The 12,500-nt window shown below is 40.9% G+C and overlaps 1 protein-coding gene across 2 annotated transcripts in view; it reads right to left on the bottom strand.

Moving 5' to 3' along the window:
* Window positions 1-12,500, bottom strand: part of thrab (thyroid hormone receptor alpha b) — a 141,782-nt gene that overhangs the window by 73,782 nt on the left and 55,500 nt on the right. For both annotated transcript variants that reach the window (XM_060894501.1, XM_060894484.1), the window contains exon 2: window positions 4,974-5,039. The gene's annotated coding sequence lies outside the window, so the exon portion shown is untranslated. The remainder of the gene's footprint in view (window positions 1-4,973; window positions 5,040-12,500) is intronic.

The following is a 12,500-nucleotide window of genomic DNA, read 5'->3' as shown; positions in this document are numbered from 1 at the left end:
GTTTTATAGCTGACAAATATTTATGGATGTAGGAATTAAATAAATGAGCAGTTAGGTTGTTTCCAGAAGGTTTCTTTACATCCTGCCTGCATGTTCTAACACTCTGCAAACATGCTGCAGTTCGCCATGTTTAACAGTCTAAACCTGGCTTCATACCATGCCATCATATTCTCTGGCAGAGAAGAGAAACACTGCAAACACTGCTAAAGCAGCTTGTATGCTAAACTATTCCTGTTTTGTAAGCTTTCAAATGATGGATCTGAACATTATTGTGTCATTTGTTGGATCGGGATAAGCATCAGTGAATGCACAGAGGTTACAGGTTCCACATTGTGAGCACACCACTGCTCTTGACTTGACTTCCTTTTGGCATGCTGGGCACTCGGGGGTTCTGGCGTCCTAGTGGCAGCTGAGATTTATGAGGTGTTAAAAATGTTTGGCTGTAACCGAGCGACGGTCTGCAAGATCGCCCCTTCAAACAGCCATCCCCTCCCTGCCCCGGACAAACAGACATGTCTCGTGTCTAAATCTGGACTATGAGGCCCTGATGACTATAACATCAGTGTAAAGCCTACACTCCCTTCAAGTCCTACCACAAACACACCTCCTAAATTCAAGTTCTTTCTGCAACTTCACCCCCACCTCCTGCATCCCTACATGGAAAACACCTTACCACCATGTCTCACTCTGGTTTCTATACTGCAACACTAACTTTACAATTACACACAGCAGTGGCGGTTTACACAGCAGTGGCGGTTACAGTGGCGGTTTAAGAGGACCTGCAGTCTGATTGGTTACAGTGGCGGTTTAAGAGGACCTGCAGTCTGATTGGTTACAGTGGTGGTTTAAGAGGACCTGCTGTCTGATTGGTTACAGTGGTGGTTTAAGAGGACCTGCAGTCTGTTTGGTTACAGTGGCGGTTTAAGAGGACCTGCAGTGTGATTGGTTACAGTGGTGGTTTAAGAGGACCTGCAGTCTGATTGGTTACAGTGGAATTTTAGGAATAGTGAACATGGAAATGCAAAGAATTACTAAACTGTAATAACTGCAAAAAATAAAAAATAAATAAAATTCTAAACACTGGCATTGTGGGCAGGAACTACAGTCTTATTGGTTATACTGGTCTTTTGGACAGGAACTGGAGTCCAAATGGTTACATTGGTCTTTAGTACAGAAACTGGTTACATTGGTTTACATTGGTGTTACAGTCTAGAAAGAGATACAGTAATCTCAGAACCAGGGACCTGAACACTCTCAGCTACATATTGTTAAAGAGCTATACCAGGGTTTCCCGCAGCACTTTGCAGTTCGGCCGGCCCACCTAAGCTGGGAAACCCAAACGCCTTAACTAGGTCGTCCAAAAAAAAAATAAAAAATCCCGCTGCACAAAAAGCCGTCAAGTGCATCTCGGAGAATAGCCCGGACGCGCTTCACACCGTGAGTGGTTATTGTATTAGTCTATAGTTCTTGCAAATTTAAAGCAAGTTAACTGGTGATTTTGTCGTTTGAGTTCTTCACCTGCTAGCTAGGTTGCACTTGCCTTTTTTTAATAATTGTTAAACGTAGTACAGAGTCTGTGGTCTATCTCACAAAGAAGCCCCCCATCCATTAAAAATGCACATTTTAACCACACAAGTGTTAATAGGTTTTATTGAGAAGACAAACAGGAGATTCAAATCAACTATATTGTTTGGGTGACCAACTTGTTCAAATGAAATAGCTCAAAGAACACAACATGCAATTTCTCAGAAGTCCGTGAATGGATTTGTTCTTGTGTCCTAGATTTTGAGATTATTTAGAGGTATTCAACCCTTTCAGAGCTACTTAAAAGCTTAAAAAGTAACAGGCAAGTAATAAATATGGTAACTTGGGTAAAGTTCCTGCTTGTCAAAAGACAGTGAAATCCCAGAAACTATTAATTCATTCATTTGTGCTATCACAGACAGTGTTGTAGTGGATTCATAGCCAATCATAAGGTGGGAGTACACCCTGGGTAGGACCCCTGGGACATAGCCAGTCCATCTAGCAACATGTTTTTTGGATATGGGAAGAAAATGAAGAACCTCCAAGAAACCCAAACTCAGGATTTAACCAGAGAACTCAGAACAGAGATGCACAATATTGCCCACTATGCCTCTATGCTGCAATGATGCTGGGTTAATAGGCAAATAAAGTGAAGTGAAGTGAAGTGACATGACGTGACGTGAAGTGAAGTGACTAAGTACGGTGACCCATACTCAGAATTCGTTCTCTGCATTTAACCCATCCAAAGTGCACACACACAGCAGTGAACACACACACACACCGTGAACACACACCCGGAGCAGTGGGAAGCCATTTACTGTATGCAGTTGGGGGGGTTCGGTGCCTTTCTCAAGGGCACCTCAGTCGTGGTATTGCCGGCCCGAGACTCGAACCCACAACCTTAGGGTTAGGAGTCAAACTCTCTAACCATTAGGCCACGACTTCCCCTTTGTAGCCTATCCGAAAGCTAAGACAAACACAAAATCAGATATGGCTTTTGACTGATAAGTATAACTGGCAGCCACAATTGCAGACAAGATCAGATACCCCGATGTAAGATCTCTGATTGGGCGTGATGCAACCATCAAGAACCAAAAGAAACATTACAGTCAATCTGGCATTGATATACCAACAGGTAGAAACCAGGACTCTATGGCATTTCTACTCATTTACTTAATTTCCCTTTACTGGAATTGACTCACCCTCTTTGTGGGGCTGTGAAAGAGATCACAACGTTCTGAATTGTTTCCTCCAATATCTCTATTACTGCGATTGTTATTGGCTGTGCAGCTTCCTAATACCCATGGACTGATTCCAGGATTACACTACAATTATGCTCCAGCTTCTCCTCTCCTATCCTATCAGCTCTTTCTGAGAGTGAATAATGCATTGACACATGGAACCATGAGACAAAGGACAACAGTCCAACTTCAAAATGATGAGGGTGAAGAAGTGAAGAGCGGAAAAAAAACCCATATGCTGGTGAAGGACGTCATTGAACGATCTTGGCGTGGCCACTTGGGTATGATATACTTGCGAACAAACACACATCAGCCTGCACAGTATGAGTGTGAATAAACAGAAAAAAAGGTTTATAACCATGCTGAATGTCCCAAGGGTTCTTTAGGCCTGGGGTCGGAGACGCATGGAGAAATGTTATTTTTTATTTCCTGCTTAGTACTGGCCTCACTCAAAGAACACATTGGAAGAACACATCATAAATCTCTCACCAAAAAATTAGGAACGGAGCTAAGGCACATATTTCTTTGGTCACTGGTTCACAGTGAGAGATCTTATTTGGCAGTAGATCATCTAGTGTGACAATCTGAGTTTCTCCACAAAGGCTCTGTACAGATTGGTGTAGATTGGCCCATGTCCTCTATAAGCACCATACACATACAAAGTGTGTGTAACTAGTAGAAATCCCTAAACTTTCCAGGTATAGCCCCTTCAGTGAGGTCAAAGTACCATATAAAAACTTTTCAAGGGCGGTCTGTGCAGAACCATACAACACTCGACTGTCAGAAACGGTTCCATCTTCAGGAAGCCTGGACCATAAACTGCCTAAGAATCCACTTTTACCCAATTAGTGTTTGCTAGCATTCTCTATAGTCTAGCACCCTGTGAGGTTCTTTGATTTATCTCCTTGGAGGGCCCTTTTAAAGCTCCAAGTAGGACCTACTTGAGGACCTACTTTTTGTGTCAGTAACAAGTTGAAAGTATCTGTTACTTATTCAAAGAATCCCTGACAAAAAAAAAAAAAAACTTTTTTGTCAGAAAAAACCAAACTAATTAGCATAAAACCAAGAAGAGAAAGTTGTATTTTATAATGTGATGTTCCCCATGTAGCCTTTTAATGTTCTTGCTGGGTCAATCCCGAGTTCTTCAGTGTGTTCCTCCCTGGTAACCCTCTCAAAGTTTATGTAAAACCTTATAACACATTTTTTCCTAAGTAAGGACGAGTTCTCAGGTTGTTTCTTTAGTGGTACCTACTCAAGGGGTTTATAACATGTATAGTTGATCTCTCTTTACATATCGTCGCTGTCAGGCGGAAACCTCGTATCTCCAAAACCGTTATTTTTCAGGAAATTAAAAAAACGCCGTACCTTATCTGCTGTGCACAGTGTTTAGTCCGCGTTGCAGTGGATTGTCTTGTGCTAAATTCCTGTCCTCAGACGAGCACCAGAACTAGCAGGGGTCAAGATTTTTTTTTCTTTGAGTCCAGTGTTTTGAAGACATTTACCTCAGAAGACGTGTTGATTCGTTGCGACTCTTCTTGAGGAGAAATATGCCGCGAAGCTCTCCCGCGGAGTGAGGAAGAGGTGGACAGTTGAAGTGTCCAATGGAGTTATGAGATTTGCGCTCAAGCTATTTTCAAGACTTTAGATTGGTTAATAACTTGTAAAAATAACAGACCCACGTGGGGACTGACCAATAGCATCGATATGTGAAAAAATATGAAATTGACAAAATTTGGACATACGAGGTTTCCGCCCGACAGCGACGATATGTAAAGCCTTTTTTACATAACTATAACTGTTAAAAGAACCCTCACAGAATGCTTGAGGTGTTTACTCAACAGAAGTAAAAATACCATGTTGTTCCATCCAAGATCCTAAAGGGTTCTTCAGCCTTGGTTACATGTGAATCCCTAAAACAGAGGCTTTCCCTTTCAGAAAAAAATAAAGAGCTCTTGAGATCCTTACCCATCCCAAGAGTACCATCTTGAGGAACCATGTTTGTTTGTTTTTTTTTGCTTTGTTTTACAATTGTACATGATAGATCTTCTTAATCTACCTTCCTTCAAATGTTGCCTACCTAAACAGTATCATGCTGTATAGCAATGATGGTCTACATGACAAGTGCTGAATATCGCTTATTAATATATGCCGTATGCCTGCTCATGAGCCTATGCCTCACAGGAATTTATGACATCACAGGGTACTTACTTAGAGATGTGTGTCTGGTTGACTGTTTTCTGTAGGCAGGGTCCTCTGGGATGTCTCACAACCACCCTAAGAAGGAAAAACAGCATTGTCAAGAGTGGGATCTTAGGCAGCATGGGAATAATAGAGCATATGGAAAACAAACATGATGAGAAAAATAGGAAAGGCCCTAGTGTTAATTTTGTCACCTATTTTTAATTTAGTCTTAGTCTTAGTCTTGTGCCAAATGTCCTTGTTAGTTTTAGTCATATTTAGTCATTCACATATCTTTTTTTGTTAGTCAAGTTTTAGTCGACTAAAAGTCTTGTCATTTTAGTCTAGTTTTAGTCAAAAGAAAACTCAAGGTATCTTAGTCAAGTTTTAGTCGACTAAAAGTCTTTTAATTTTAGTCTAGTTTTAGTCAAAAAAATTTTTAAAATAACACATTGTTACTGAGATTATTACTGATAAACATTTCAGTAAAAAAAGTGTTTCACATATGTTTCACTCAAACTTGACTGCACATCACATGTTTTACTTTATTGATACTGCTTTTAATCGTAATGCAAAGACCGGTCATCGGGACATAAGCTGTCATGTACAATAAAAGAGCCTGCGCAGCGACAGGAAATATAATTTAACACAAAAAGCCTGCCTAGACCGGGGTGGACTTGCGCTCAGGACTTTTTTTTTGAGCGGCGTGTGGACGAATTGTTTCTACGCACACACTAGACAGCGCGAAGCCGCGAACTCGTTCTGAATACAGTGATCCCTCGTTTATCGCGGTTAATGGGGACCGGAACCCCTCGCGATAGGTGAAAATCCGCGAAGTAGGAGTTCCCCCCCTAGGAATTTCTGTATATGTGTGTGGGTACCAGAATGTTTAAAATATGTATATTTATACTTTATATATATATTTTACTTAAATCTATTTAATTATAAAACCTTAATATTATACATTCACTCACTCACATATATTTTACTTAAATCTATTTAACTATAAAACCTTAGTTTGACCTTTTCAATTATGGTCATAATCTTCCTCTTCCTCTTAGGCTCACTAGTGGAATCTTTTGCAAGGGCACGGCGCTTAGGAGGCATTGTAAGGGCTTAACGAAAACACAATACGCGAGACACAGTTGACAGCGTGAACGAGAGTGGCGAGATACAGTACAACAAGGGAAGAAGCTGGGAGAGTATGCGATGATGCGCAGCCAATCAGCTCAGATCTCGTGCCGGGAGCCAATCACGTGCCTTGTCTGAGTGCCCGTGGGTATGTGCAAAGCCTCTGAGATAGTTTCTCTCTTTGTCTGGCATCCTGGGAAACCGTTGTTATTTTTATTTTTAGATGAAAAATCTTTAAAAAATCACTGATGCACTGAGCCCGCGAAACTTGAACCGCGAAACTTGAACTGAAAAGTGGCGAGGGATTACTGTAAATTAAAGGCGTAACAGCTGATGAAAAAGCAGAGACAATTGTAGACGAAAATGAAGAGAGATTTTATCTTAGTTTTTATTTTATACAAAACATTTTCGTCTCGTCTTTTTTCGTCAACAATAATGCATGTTAATTTAGTCTTAGTCAGCGTTTTTGGACAGTGGTGCAGTCTTGTCATCGTCTCGTCTTAGTCATGAAAAAAAGGTTGTTGAGGAACATATTTCGTCTCGTCTCGTCTGACGAAATTAACACTAAAAGGCACAAATCCACACATCTGCCAATCCACCTTAACTCTGAGCCCCGTCGAGTACCAATCTGTACGTTTCCTTTTTCTTGGGGTGGTACTACCAAGGGGACATTTTTTGTACATTTAGTATGTATGTATTCAGTAGTGGTCCTTACGATTCCACTATCTAGTTAAAATACCTTATTATTACCTAGCTAAATTTAATACCTTAAAATACATTTATTTCTGAAAGTGCTGTTGTGCTCCTCAGAGCATTTTTAAAACTATCCATATACATGTAGAGGGGGACTGAGCCTCTTTGGCAAGGCCAAGCTTTCATTCAGCTCGCGGTTATAAATGACATGATGACAGCTTCACTTCTTAACAAGTAAAGCACCATGACAGCTTGCTCTATTTATCTAAACTGCCCTGGCAGACCAATGAAATCCACAGAGTTCTAAAAACACCTACAGTATTTATAAACGTTCGTTTGAACACAAATAAACGCACATTTGTTAAGTCGACACTGCGAATTGGTCCACAGCTACTTCATCCACGCCTACTCTTCACGGCGGGTAATTATGCTGGTGCGCATGATGTTGTTCCATTCTGAACCAAGAGTACACAATGTACACTTAAGGTCTCAAACAACTGTCTGTATGTCATTGTGGCATTGACAGTTCATGACTGTAATTTTTCAAGACTGAGAAAAGAAGAGGCGAGAAAAAAATGCTAATTACTCTTGGATGAGATTATCTTGACAAACGAGCTTTTTGTAATTAGGTTTAAAAAAAATTGCTCACTCTTTTTCCCATGAGTGTAACAACAAAGGCAGGAAGGACAGAAGGAAGGAAGGAAGGAAGGAAGGAAGGAAGGAAGGAAGGAAGGAAGGAAGGAAAAAAGGAAGGAAGGAAGGAAGGAAGGAAGGAAAAAAGGAAGGAAGGAAGGCAGAAAGGAAGGAAGGAAGGAAGGAAGGTAGGAAGGAAGGAAGGAAGAAAGGAAGGAAGGCAGAAAGGAAGGAAGGAAGGAAGGAAGGAAGGAAGGCAGAAAGGAAGGGAGGAAGGAAGGAAGGAAGGAAGGAAGGAAGGTGGAAAGGAAGGGAGGAAGAAAGGAAGGGAGGAAGAAAGGAAGGAAGGAAGGAAGGAAGGAAGTGCATCAAAGCAGTTGGAAGCAAAAAAGGAAGGAATGAATGATGGTAATTAAATCTGTTGTTTTCTTAATAGTCACAAAAACCTGGTTGTAGAAAGAGTAGAATAATTCAGAAATATCTGCACTTTAAAGCGCTTCAAATCACAAGATATTTTACCAACCAGCCCAAGCACATTAAAGACAGTGTAACATGGTCATAGATCTAAAAGAACACACAAATAGTCCAGAAATGTCCAGAACCCAAAACAGCACAAAGAACATTTACCAAATGTGAGCAGAAATAATATAATATGAAATAAAAATAGAATTAGGTCATCTATTTCAACTCATTTTACCTCACTAAAGCATGCACTCAAACTTCAGAGAAAACCTTCTCTCATATACGCCGCATTCCCTTTCGAGGAGTGGCGCACTACAGGTTCCTCTCACAACCCAAAAGACATCTGCAGCAGGTATTGGCATGTAGATTCCTGAAATATCTGTCATCTAGCTAGCACAGAACAGGCCTCGACGTTCGTGACTTAAAAAACGAGAGTTGCACACTACCACTTCCTGAAGGAAAATCTTCCCAGTCTGCTGATTTTTTTCCAGGATCAAATGGCCTGTGAAATATAAGCAGTTAAATATGACTAAACAGGCTGAAATAGGCCAGTGTCAGATCAGATGGGTTTTTAACAACTGCAAATAATTTAAAAAAAATTCCTGACAATTTTGACACACTGGCAACCGTTTGTGGTAAACTAGCTAAAATGAGCCAGCAGTGTGTAGCTGGATACTCCGAAAAAAATGTGGTCACGTAATTATTCCAAGAGTTTTGTATTTTGCCCTGTGATGGCTTAACACCCCATCCCGGGTGTCTCCTGCCTTGTGCACCAAGTTCCCTGGGATAGACTCCAGGTTCCCCTCAACCCTGAAAGTGAAAGTGACGTGACATACGGCTAAGTTCAGTGACCCATACTCAGAATTCGTTCTCTGCATTTAACCCATCCAAAGTGCACACACACAGCAGTGAACACACACACACCGTGAACACACACCTGGAGCAGTGGGCAGCCATTTATGCTGCGGCACCCAGGGATCAGTTGGGGGGGTTCGGTGCCTTGCTCAAGAGCACCTCAGTCGTGGTATTGCCAGCCCAAGACTCGAACCCACAACCTTAGGGTTAGGAGTCAGACTCTCTAACCATTAGGCCACGACTTCCCCAATGTGTATGATCTGTGCTACGGAAAATACTCTCTTTAGCTCTGTAGCCAGTCTCTCATCCAATTCTCCTTCCTTTAGCTAAATAGATGCATGTGGTCGGATGAACCGCAACGACGGATCTGCCACAGTAGCCGAGCTCTGTGTTTACGTCGTGTGGAGTTAGGGGAAAAACTGACAGGTTTTTCATAGATCCTCTCTATTCTTGAGTGATCACTTTTGAGTTCCATGATATTTGGCACATTCAATACATGACAGGCAAGATCACTTGCTCTTGTCCAACATCACAAGCAGCATCCCTGTCAATCTAAATTAACCATATAACCTTTGAAGAACCTTTTTCAAAATTTTTCTTTTGAATATTTTGGAAAGAAAACAAACACTAATTGGCAGCTATACCAATACTGGTATACAATTGGTACACCTGGTATACCGATACTGTTTTATATATATAACAGTATCGGTAAACCAGTTGTACCAATATATGGTATACCAATATATATTCCTACACCATCAACATCCGATAGCATGTGATACTATGCATCTACTCTTTGCTTGCGATTTAAATCACAAACCGTGCCATTTTGTGTGCAATTTTAATAAGGATACTTGGTCATAATGATTGGCACGTCCACGCCCTCTCTATCAACGACGCTATTTAAGATGTCATAGCGTCTTAAACGTAAGGCACGGCATGAGGAGCACGTTGCTTGTAGCTCACAGTGCTAATCTCCATAGCTTGAGATGATGTGTCTGATTGCATAATATTAATAAGTTTACTCGTTTCTATATCAATTACATCTGGTCTAACAAAAATGCACACATTCTGGAATCCCTAGGAGAAATATGAAAAATTGTAAGGAAAAAAAAACACGACGGTGAAGATGTGTCCAGGCTTGCAGTGTGTGTAAACAGCAGGAGGAGGAGGAGGAGGAGGAGGAGGACTTCATGCAGACCTGAGGATGGCCCTCTTGACATGACTAATTTGTGAGCGATTATTCGAGGTCAGGGGTCAGCCTGTCTGTGTCCTCAGTGGACCTGCTCTTAACTCCCACACTCTAGAGAAAAGAAATCCACTCAATGCTTTTTTTTCTAAAGGCCTTATCCATACTGCACCAGCCTTAAAGGATATATATTTATTCACGTCTTCAGTCGTTGCCAAGAAGGCCAAGAAGGCCACACACAAATGGAAATTCAGAAACGAAACTATGTACAAGTTGAGTTCCAGCAGAGAAAAAAAAATTGAAGCAGGAAAACCGCAGGGCCATCCATCAAGGTAGCCACAGCACAGGAGGGAAAACGTCACCAACCTTCACTGCGAATCGTTTCTGCTGTTTGATGATCGTCACAAGTCTTGGCACTTTGGGGTGTTTTTTTTTTAGCTCCAACAATTCTTCGTATTGTTTTTTTTTTTTTATTGAAATACAGTCAAAATGCCAGACTGTAGTCTAGAGAACCGGACGTGAAGCAGCATGAGCTCCTTTGTGTCCTGTATTCTCGCCAAATATTTCATTTGTGTAGAACGAAAGTTAATAAATTGCACAAGTTGGAAAAACAAAAAAAAAAAAAAAACGGTTTTCAGGAAGGGAGAAGTTTGACGAAAAGTGTGGCCTTTCTCCTTATGTCCAGCTTCTTTAAAGAGATGCTCAGAGGGAAAAGTGGGGCTCTTTCTTTAGAAAAGTTCTCAGTCTCAGGTTGCCAATGGAGCCCAGGTCTTAATTACAGATCTGGCAACAGCTTGACGCTGAAGACAGATAGCAGATCTAAAGCCAGTGAGCTGAAAGCCTGCAGTATTAGCTTACTGTTTTGGGCAATAAATCCCCATAGTGTTATTGAGCCTGTGGAGGGTGGAGGGTTTAGGAATGGGTGGGGGACCTCTTTATCAGACCTCTCACCACAGCCACAGACTGCCTGACGCACTCATTTATCAGGCAGGTGTCCATTGTTCTCACTCCATCTTTCTAAGTACTGAATATCAGCCAACACTCAATAGATCCAATCCTCTTAGAAACTCCTGAGTATCTGAGCAAGCTTCTGTTGCTATGTTAAAACCACAGCGTTGTGGAAATCTGAATTCTGATTGGTCAGAATTGATTGACTAACAACTTCTTTAACAGCAACTCGGACAGTAAAATCACAGGGCTTTTTGTTTGTTTGTTTGTTTGTTTGTTTGTTCGTAAATTTGTTTGTTTTTTTGCTGTAATGCGCTCATTCCAATTCCATACCGTTTCATTTCTATCGTAACAAGAGAGTCACCAGTGTTGGCAGGTCGGAATGCTCTGAGGTAAAGTTTCATTTTTCACCACAGGGAATTGTTTCCATGTGTTGTGTTTTGTTTTGTTTTTATCTTATTAACTTCAAGAGAAAGACAAAAGCAGGCTAGTAACGGACAGGCTAGCGTATAGCTGCTATATGCAAGTGACAGCAGGAACAAAGTTCTTTAGAAAGGAGAAGTGTTAGCTTAGTGGTTAAGGTGTTGGACGACTGATCGGAAGGTCGTGAGTTCAAATCCCAGGGCCACCAAGCTGTCGCTCCTGGGGATGAGCAAGGCCCATAACCCTCAATTGCTCAGCTGTATAAATGAGATAATTGTAAGTCCCTCTGGATAAGAGCATCTGCCAAATGCTGTAAATGTAGAAAGTTATTTAGGAAATCAAGACTTTACTTCATTACTCCATTCTGTTGTTGATCATTTTCCCATAGCAGCACCACACACAGCGTGTCTTTCCTTATCTAATCTAATATTACTAATACAGTGTTTTCATCCGATGTGAAAATAGCCACGTTTTGGTTTTCTGGTCGTCTTTAAAACCAAACTTCATCCCAGTTAGAGCTAAAATCCAACCTTTTGCCTAGCAACACATTTCTGCAAACATCCTCTCAGTGGACATTTTGAGTAAAGATACACTCAGTGAAACATGATGATCCAGCGCAAAAAACAAAAAAATAAAAAATGTCTAGCTAGCATATGGCCTACTGCAGCATGTAGCGCTTTTTTTCCTTCATATGCACCTCTAAATGCCGAAGTAAGCGTTTTCCTTGCATCGTGAAGGTAATAAAGATCTGCAAAAAAAAAAGTTATCTAGGTCAACACTGTGACAATAAGATTAAAGTACCGAGTATCACAAAAGTGCAGGTCAGAGAAAATATACTGACCAAACACTATTCTAGAAAACCAACAGATCCCAAAAAGCTGAAGAAAGGGAAAATATAAAGGTTATTTTTACGCTAGGCTACTCTCCTGTACGTGGTCATAAATCCTGAAGGAGCACAGCTTTTTGAAGATTACTACTGACTGTGGTTTATAATCTACTTCGCAGAAACTCAATTACGGAATATATGAAAATAATGAAAGAGACACTCAGTACAGGACGACTGTTTAAAGGGAAAAAGTGTCCATTTGTAGGGGGCGTACTGTATCACTGCTCATGGACTGGAGAAAAGTGAAGAAAATTCCTCATATGATTTATAATCGTAGAGCTAAAATACACGGATACGATATTTGCGAACAAGATTTATTACATGAGTCCGATTAACC

The sequence above is a fragment of the Tachysurus vachellii genome, chromosome 2 (assembly GCF_030014155.1).
Source record: "Tachysurus vachellii isolate PV-2020 chromosome 2, HZAU_Pvac_v1, whole genome shotgun sequence".
Classification (NCBI taxonomy): domain Eukaryota; kingdom Metazoa; phylum Chordata; class Actinopteri; order Siluriformes; family Bagridae; genus Tachysurus; species Tachysurus vachellii.
Note: the sequence above shows the minus strand (reverse complement) of the source record. Positions and strands in the feature narration are given on the sequence as shown.